Below are 10,268 nucleotides of genomic sequence, written 5' to 3'. Positions count from 1 at the left end.
GGAATTGATCACACCCATATTATTAATACATGTATAAATAGCCTAGACAAGGAATTTTCATTTCATCTAAGATAATTGGTCTAATTAGTAAATCAAAGTTCTGTTCTTCAAGTTCAGTTTCCATGAATCTGCCGCTAATAGTGTTCGTTGTATACTGAACTTTTGGATACAGCTTATGAAGACGGGTGTATCTCATTTCAAAATTAATACTAAATCACTACTACTCCATTAATTCTGTGCAAACAATTGACAACACGTACAATAATTTCTGCATTCTAATATTGACATGGCAATGACATAATCCATATTCCATGGGATATATGTGATCGGTTGGAATGAGTTTCATTTATTATTATTAATCAAATGTTCAGGGATTCAATTCATACGTTTGAATATGAACTAGTCCCACTCTTTGATGCATCTACAAATCAACACAAAGTATAGTCGATAGGTCTGCTGGTGGACATTCTTGTCTCGGGTTGGAAATTATTTTGACACAGACACGAAATTAATGAATTTGAGTCAATTCTAATTGGTTTCATGTCCTTATTGGTTTCGAGTTGAGTTCGGATAATCCATTAAAAACAATAGTAATATCACTTTTAACTATTTTTTAGAAATTACCATATTTTACTTTTATTTTCTATATTCGTGTGAATCAGGTTTTTATCGTGTAATATCAACTTTAATGGTGTAAATCAGGTTTTGATTGAGTAAATCAAGTTTAAAAATCTGATTTAATCATGTAATTCAAATTCTAATTGTGTAAATAAGGTTTTTATCATGTAAATCAGGTCTAATTGTATAAAATCAGGTTTTAATCGTGTAAATCAGTAATCATATTATTATGTGCCGTATCTGTTGGAGATTAGAGAATATCTCGCAAAGAATGAAGAAGATTACCTTAAATCAGGAGAAGATTAGACGAGATATTTAGACGACAAATTAGGGAGATTTGATTGAGGAAATCTTACCATGTATAATACTCCCTATGTCTATATATGATGTATCACTTCATTGTCAATATATAACACACAATTATACAATTCTACATGGCATCCGAGCAGGTTAGGCTCAGAAAAATATCATCATAGCCCCAAAAAACATACCTCTCTCGACCGAAACGGCGAGAAGACCAATCAAGCCAAAGAAATGGCAGATGAGAAACCAGAAATTGAACCTGTGGCCGAAAAGATCAGGTCGAGTAAAAGTGTTACCATAGCCTTCAAGTTGAATGGCTTGAACTATCCATTATGGGCACGATTGATGAAAGTGTCCATAGGCGGCCGAGGAGTCTACCGCCACATATCAGAAGCACCACCTCCGCCACTGCCGACGGAGAAGGGATATTCCGATTGGGAGGAGATAGACCTAATAGTCTTCTCCTGGATAATCGACAATATGGAAACCAACCTCATCGCCGATTTCGCACATCACCAAACGGCGAAGGCACTGTGGGATACTCTCGCCGTCACTTTCGCAAGTTCGGCGGACTCATATCTCATATATGATCTGCGAGACAAGGCAAGCAAAATTATGCAAGGAGATTCAACATTAGAAGCCTACTGGAGCAGGCTACACGGGGCTTGGATCGACATCGATCGATGCCCTCAAAAAATCGTGAATTGCTGCGACAAAGGAGTAGCACAATACCGAGACATCAAATCCGAACTAAGGCTATTTAAATTTCTCACCGGATTGAACGAGAAGTATGACTGGGTCCGACGCGAGATCCTCAAAGAGGACCCCTACCCCTCAGTCGACGTTGCATATGGGTGGGTGAAACGGGAGACGGCTCGACTCAAGATCATGCCACCGGCATCCGATTCAACCTCCATCACTGTCGGAAGCGAGACATCATCGGGGGTCGGATTCGGATTTGGAGCTCGAGAGTACCGCCAACCACAGCCGCAAAACAGAGGACATCCGTCACCGATGCAACGCTCCGCCGCCAACCGACTGGGAAGCAACAACCCAGACAAATCCAGGCTCTGGTGCTCGCACTGCGGAATGCACAAACACACAAAGGAAACGTGCTTCCAATTGGTGGGGTATCCAGAGTGGTGGGAAGAAGAGAAGGCCGAAAAAGCCAAGATTGCCGTCTGAACCAATAGCGGGGGAAGAAACCCGACAGAAGGAAGCCAAGAAGCGACGGGATTCCAGGAGAAAAGGCCGGAGACCGGCAGCCTCCCAACCGGCGGTGGCGGGCGCGGCGAGAACAGCGGCGGTGGGGGGAAGACGGCAGAGGCAATGATCGCCTCTCTCAGATTGGATGGAGGCGGCGAAATTGGAGGTAAAGGGTTGGGGATTGAGAACCCTAACCCTAATAAAACCCTTATTGCTATTAAACCCTCATATGTCAAGTATTATGACAAATGCCCCCATCCCGAAAGTTATACAAAAAACCACCCCCAGCTCACTGATAATTGCGAAACAGACCCCATTTTATGCAAGAATTCATTTGCATGCTTAGAAAACTTATCATGTGCATTTGAGGCCCAAAATTGTGATATCATTATGACACGGGATGGATTTTTGATTGTGGGGCCACCGACACTATGTCATATGACAGACGTGATTTTTTGGAGATTCATAAGACTCCTAAGTCTCATATAAAAACTGCAAACGGAGGAATAACACCAGTCGAAGGGGCGGGGACTATAGAAATTTTTCCGAATGTTCATATTCCCAACTGCCTTTATGTGCCTAAATTGTCACAAAAGTTAATGTCAATTAGTCATGTGACTAAGGATTTAAATTGTACGTTGCTGATGCACCCAAACTTCTGTATGTTACAGGATATCCGGACGGGGAAGATTATTGGACGTGGCACTGAGCGTCGTGGGCTCTATTTTGTGGATGAGATTGCTCGACAAGATGGTGCGGCGATGCTTGCTCACGGATCCACTAATCAAGATACTTGGCTCTGGCACCGTCGGATGGGCCATACCTCTCCGGGTTATTTAAAATCTTTATTTCCTAAACTTTTTGTTCCTAGAAACTTCTCTTGCGAAGCATGTGTTTTGGCCAAGAGCCACCGAAACTCTTTTAAACCAAATGATACTCGTGTTGACACGGTTTTTCCTTGATACATTCTGGTGTGTGGGGCCCAGCGCCTATAGGAACTAGTTCTGGTTTTAAATACTTTGTGATATTCGTGGATGATTGCAGTAGAACTACTTGGGTTTATTTCATGAAGCATAAATCTGAAGTATATGATAAATTTTTGCTCTTTTATAAAATGATCCAAACTCAATTCCAGACGTCCGTAAAAAATCCTACGATCTGATAATGGGGGGGAGTTTTTAAATAGTTCCATGACAAAATTTTTTGGCGAACATGGGTTGATACATCAAACGTCCTGTTCCCACACGCCAGAACAAAATGGGGTAGCAGAACGGAAAAATCGAATCATCCTCGAAATGACTAGAGCCCTCCTATTTGATTCAAAGGTACCCCCATCTTTTTGGCCAGAAGCCGTAGCCACCTCCGTTTACCTCCTAAATCGCCTTCCCACTAAAACACTAAACCGAAAAACACCCATAGATCACCTTTCCACCTTAACCAAAATTCCCTCAGCCTTATCCCTACCACCTAAAACCTTTGGATGCTCCGTTTATGTACATGTTCCCAAGCATGAAAGGAACAAGTTCTCCCCGTGTGCAATTAAGTGCGTCTTTATGGGATATGGGATTAACCAAACGGGTAATAACCACCATGAACTGCAACTTCCTTGAAACCGAATTCTTCTACCACCTTGGGACTCAGGGGGAGAGTGTGAGACAGGGGGAGACCCAAGAAGATGACTCCCTTCGGTGGTATATGCCAAGTAACTTTGATTCGGATCCAACAGAGCAAGCTGGCACTGTTCATGAGTCGATCCTGTCCGCAGAAACGATCCCGACAACGCTTCCGCCGCGTTCCTCTGATCCAACAGAAACGGAATCCGAGGTAATATCTAGTCCGAATCATGATATTTCACATATTGTTCCTGACTCACCTAGTACAGAAGAAGAAGTGGGAGAAGATACTACAATTGACCAGGATACAGGGCAGTACGTGCTTCCTCCAAGGAGTACGAGAGGGATTCCACCCAAGAGATACTCCCCTGAACGAATAGGGAAGAGAAGCAGATACTCGGTGGCTAACTTTGCAGAAGCCAACATATCTAAAATGGCAAAAGCATTCCATACAGCGCTCTATGAAGAGGAGATTCCTAGAACCTTTGAAGAAGCCTTCAGAGTCAAACACTGGAGGGAGGCAATGCTCGTCGAGATGAAAGCACTGAAACGAAACGGTACTTGGGAGGTCAGTCCATTGCCTGATGGGAAACATACAGTTGGCTGTAGATGGGTTTTCACAATTAAGCGCAGACCAGATGGAAGCATTGAGCGATACAAAGCTCGATTAGTCGCAAAGGGGTATACTCAGACTCAAGGAGTAGATTACTCGGAGACCTTCTCCCCGGTCGCAAAAATGAACACTATAAGAGTGTTACTATCCATTGCAGCAAACAAGGACTGGCCACTTCATCAGTATGACGTCACCAATGCATTCCTTCATGGAGAATTGAAGGATCCTATATACATGGAGGCCCCACCGGGCTTCACAGAAGAATTTGGACAAGGCAAGGTGTGCAAGTTAAAGAAAATCCTATATGGGTTGAAGCAGTCCCCGAGAGCCTGGTTCGGGAGATTCACAGAAGTTATGAAACGATACGGCTATCAGCAGAGTAACTCCGACCACACACTGTTCATCAAGCGGAGAGGAGAGAAGATCACCTGCCTGATAATTTATGTGGACGATATGATCATTACAGGGGATGATGCAGAAGAACTGAAGGATCTCAAGGGGCATTTGGCTACAGAATTTGAGATGAAGAATCTAGGAGACCTCAAGTATTTCCTTGGGATCGAAGTGCTCAGGTCTGGGAAAGGAATCTTCATCAGTCAACGGAAATATGTTCTCGACCTTTTGACCGAAATGGGAATGCTAGAGTGTAGACCAGCAGACACTCCAATAGTGCAGAACCATGGCCTTCAGATAATCAAAGGAGCAGCGTCAACCGACCGAGGCAGATACCAAAGGCTGGTAGGGAAGCTCATCTATCTATCCCACACTCGGCCAGATATTGCATATGCAGTCGGAGTGCTTAGTCAGTTTATGCATAACCCACAGGGGGAGCATTGGGAGGCAGCACTTAGAATTGTGCGCTACCTGAAGGGAACAATCGGACATGGAGTACTATTCCGAAGAAACGGACATCTAGATATTCACGGGTACACTGATGCAGACTAGGCAGGGAACCATGTTGATAGGCGATCGACAGGAGGGTACTTCACATTTGTGGGCGGCAATTTGGTCACTTGGAGGAGCAAAAAGCAGAAGGTAGTGGCCTTGTCAAGCGCAGAAGCTGAATTTAGAGGCATCAAGAGTGGACTCACTGAAATCCTGTGGCTCAGAAGAGTAATGAAAGAGCTAAACCTCGACTCAAAAAAGACCTGCAAACTACTCTGTGACAACAAGGCATCAATTAGCATTTCTGAGAACCCGGTGCAACATGATAGAACGAAGCATGTCGAGATTGATCGACATTTCATAAAGGAGAACCTTGAAGAGAAGATTGTAGAAATTCCTTATGTGAAGTCTGAAGATCAACTAGCAGACATCTTGACCAAGGCCGTATCTGCAAAGAACTTTCACGAAGTTTTGGGCAAGTTAAGTTTTGGGGTTCCTGTCACTTAACTTGAGGGGGAGTGTTGGAGATTAGAGAATATCTCGCAAAGAATGAAGAAGATTACCTTAAATCAGGAGAAGATTAGACGAGATATTTAGACGACAAATTAGGGAGATTTGATTGAGGAAATCTTACCATGTATAATACTCCCTAGGTCTATATATGATGTATCACTTCATTGTCAATATATAACACACAATTATACAATTCTACAGTATCAACGCATATTATATTGTATTAATTATAACGAGTTTGTGTTGTATTCATGTTTGGGGTGAGAATTTCCTTAACATATCAAGTTCGGATTATTCATGAGTTGGGTCGTTATCAGGTTGACCTGATAACCCTAATAACGATTCAACCGTACAATTTACCACCCCTATCCTTTGATCTACTGTACGATATTATCATATCTACATGCAAAAATACCACCCCTATCCTCTGATCTACTGTACGATATTATCATATCTACATGCAAAACGCAAAGTTCATGGACTATTAACTACTACTATTCTTTCGGCGATGCAATATTGGAGTAGTACATTTAGAGAATGTTTTGTTTATATTAGTTTCGTGATTTGTAGAATTACTTATTTAGTTGTTTTAATTTTTATATTTTCTGAGTGCGTCTATCTAGAATATTTCACTATATTATACCCAATCTTTGTAAAATATACATGTGGTATCTATTTTCGTAGATTACACTCATCTGGAATCCAGGGTTTACCTTAATTATGCCATATCATCATTCCTTTCAACTTATACACCAAATAATCTTCTACAATTTCATATCATTACTCATACATGAGTTACATCTATCTATATAGAACAGCTTAATTGATTTTTTTTTAAATTATAAAATTCGTAAAATTAAAATAAATAATAATGTAAATCGAGAATATAAAATAAAAGTTGGGATTCATTTTATGAAGTTGTTGACGGCTGAATTTATCAAATGTAAATTGAGATAATCAATTCTAGGCTGTCATGTCGACCAAAATAGTGGCTATTTTCATGCTAATCTATCTATAATAATTGAAAAGCTCCTAATATTTGGCATTTTTCGCTTTCCAGTGTCATACAGCAGTTAACAAATAAGAAAACGGCACCTCTATTTGATTTTGGAGTGTGATTAAGACCCAACACAGAGTCAAATTATATGATTAATCAGAAACCAAAAAGATAATCCATATACACGAATATTGGAATTTTCTGAAAGATAATCCATATACACGAATATTGGAATAGGAATAGGATCAATTGCTAACTTTCTCAAGTTGCTAACTTGCTAACTCATCAATGCAGTGTATTAAAAATGTCAATACATAATTTTGTTGAACTTCAATATAATGGGTTGATATTATGTTTTGACATTTTTAATACATTACATTGATGAGTTAACAGAGTTAGCAACTTAAATAGTTAGCAATATAACACACCCCTATTAGAATATATGTTTTTGTTACGTTCGTTCCCAAAATATAGAAAAAAGACTGTGACCTAACTCTGAGCATCTCAATCACACTTAATAAACTTGGTAAACAACTCCATAATCTCTCTCATATGCTCAAATGATGTTAATTGCATACCTAATCTTCAGATAAATGCATCTTTAAATTTCCATCATTTTTCACAATTAGATTGTTGAACTTTCAATTTGCTCAAAATTTTATTTATGTTATCATCAAGTTCAACACCAAATTTTAAATCCAAGTTTTCACCAAATATTCACCTGATTTAACATATTTTTAGTTAGCATTTTTTTTGACAATATATTTACTTTTGCATTTTTAATGAGATGTAGATCACAGCAGCACAGCAGTGTACAATTATTAACAACATTATAATTATAATTATAAGTATAATTAATCTGTTTGTTCCATCTCTAAAAAATATTTTGTAGAATAAAAGGTACGTAATTACTTATTAAAGAATGGGTATGGCGGTTGTAGACGAGGACGTATGAGCACATGCGAATTCGACATCATGAGCCGCCCATAATATTGATTATTGAGTTTAATTATCACATTTCCTTATCTTGGCGACAACTCCTCAATTTTTTCTATTTTTCTTTTTTTGGTGGCTTCCATCCAATAATAAGAATAATAATCTTCGAATTACGTCCACATTTTGTCAAGTAATATCTACGTTTGCAGCCCCACACAAATTTTATCCACCTGTTTTTTTTTTATTTTCATGCACAATTTTCCTTTCACAAATTTTATTATACTATGAATTGTTTCTCCTTCCACAGTCTGATGGCGTTGCTTTGCGTTGACTGAGTGGGGAAGGGTTGTAAATTGCAATGGTCTTCCACTAATTTTGAAAAAATGTACAAGTATTTCTATAATTATATATTTATTTATAAATTAAAATTTTATATTTGATATAGAAAATAATTAACTCATCTTATGCCTACTCACACGTAGGGGTGGGAAAACGGGTTTCCATGGAAACTAACTTGAAAAAATCAAGCACTCGTACCTGAAAAATGATTGTCCACTTCACCTAATACCCGATCCGGCTATAAATTTGTTTACCTGATTACCTGATGCATGTATCCAAACCCGACCAATTGGGAACCCAAAAAACTCTTTTTTTTTACAATCCATTTTGACCGTTTCAAGCTTTGCCACTATTTAATTTGTATAACCACATCATGTCCAATTGTCCATAATTAATACTCTAGGAGGGCCACGAGAGCTTAAATTATACTCCTATTACTTTCAATGTGTTCAATGCAAAAAGTCATTTAAGATTACAAGTTGCAAGTTACAAGGTAGTTTAGTTTTAAATTGACCACGACTAATTCCTTGTATTTATATTACTACAGTTTTATCAGGACAGAGGTGTTATTAGAAATTATGCAACAACTTGTGCAAATTGACACATTAACTTGGAGATAAAGACCAAGATATTATTAATAAATAAGTTATTGATTATGATACAACTGCATCCTAAATAAGACTCGGATTTCTGCCTAACATGTTCAATTTGATGTAGTGTCAGTGTCAATCTATTTTTGTTTATCTTGTCAACTAAAAAAACATTCAATCCCCCTTCCTTTCCTGTTTCTAATGCCTTATTTTTTTTTGTCACGACACCTTAAAGGTCTCGGATGCGTATCCACGGTGACGCGGCCTCTATTTATTTATTTATAAAAAAATTCAAAATTATTTGGAAGTGTTATATCATTATGAGACTATTAAATTCTATGGTTTTTCTTCAAAGCGATTTTTACGTACTTGTTTATTCATCTTATTCCTAAGAGGGTATTTAATTCTTCCAATAAGGAAAAATATAAATTTTCACTCAAACATCATAGAGCATATATTTTTATCAAACAAAAATGTGGTAAACAAGTGCACAGTGAAAGGATATTCGTTTTTCCACCTGCAATCTTGTCGCCCTTTAACAGTTAAAACAGCATCCCACTCTGCTATAAATACAATGCTCCCTCCTCCGCCCCGAAAAAATAAGAACTTTTTGGGACGGCACGAAAGTCAATGTATAATTGGTGGAATAAGAGATAAGGAAAATGGTAGTTTTAGTAAATAGTGTGACCAACATTATCATTAGTGTTTAATGATGGACTTTATAGTGGTAGAAGTTGTAAATAAATTGATATAGTATATGGGTAATAAGTTTGTGATAACTTTCTATAAATAGAATTGAAATATTTTTATAAGACAGAAGAAAAAGGAAAGTGTCTTCATTTGTATAAGCCAGAAGTAGTAATTAAGATGGGATCAAGTTTCATGTTCTCCAACACCAACATCTCAATCCACGATATAAACATCCCATAACTACTTCGTCAACCAAGATTTTGTAGATCACAATTGGGACCACCAAATTTGATGTTGAACATAAGGCCATCTACAACGCTGTCTCTTATCCGTCCCTTAAATGTCTCTTAAATTACTATTCTTGGGCACCGCTGTACTTTTTCACTCCATCTCTTAACTAAGGGACGGAACCTGCAACCCTCCATCTCTTATCCGTCCCTTAACCGCCTCTTAAATTACTATTCATTCAATTTCATTTTTTATTTTTATTTCCAATAAATTCAATTAATAAAAACACACTTCATTAAATAAAATAAAATTACAATATAATTTAATAATTTCCTCATCCAAATTGTTGGGTCGTGATACCGCCGATCTCACACGCGCACGAACGAAAGAATAAAGCACACAACGATGTAACGTGGTTCGGTGATAAACCACTTACCACCTACGTCCACGGAGAAGATGACCGGAATCTTATTGATGAACAACTCTCAAATACAATGAACTCACACTCACAATTCAATCACTCCAAACTAATCGCAAGCTAGAGCAATAATCTCCTAATTGTGTATGTGTATTGTGTATTCTTTCTTCTATCTTTTCAACTGGAAACTATCGAGCTATATATGCGAAGAACAAGAAATAACCCATCAACTGATTTCACACAAAACAGTTATAACCGCTGATTCCCAACGGCTAGTTTCAGCTCACCAAACCGAGCTCTTTTCTTGATCTCTTCCTCG

This window comes from Salvia splendens, chromosome 1, assembly GCF_004379255.2.
Source record: "Salvia splendens isolate huo1 chromosome 1, SspV2, whole genome shotgun sequence".
NCBI lineage: Eukaryota > Viridiplantae > Streptophyta > Magnoliopsida > Lamiales > Lamiaceae > Salvia > Salvia splendens.
This window is presented reverse-complemented; position numbering follows the sequence as displayed.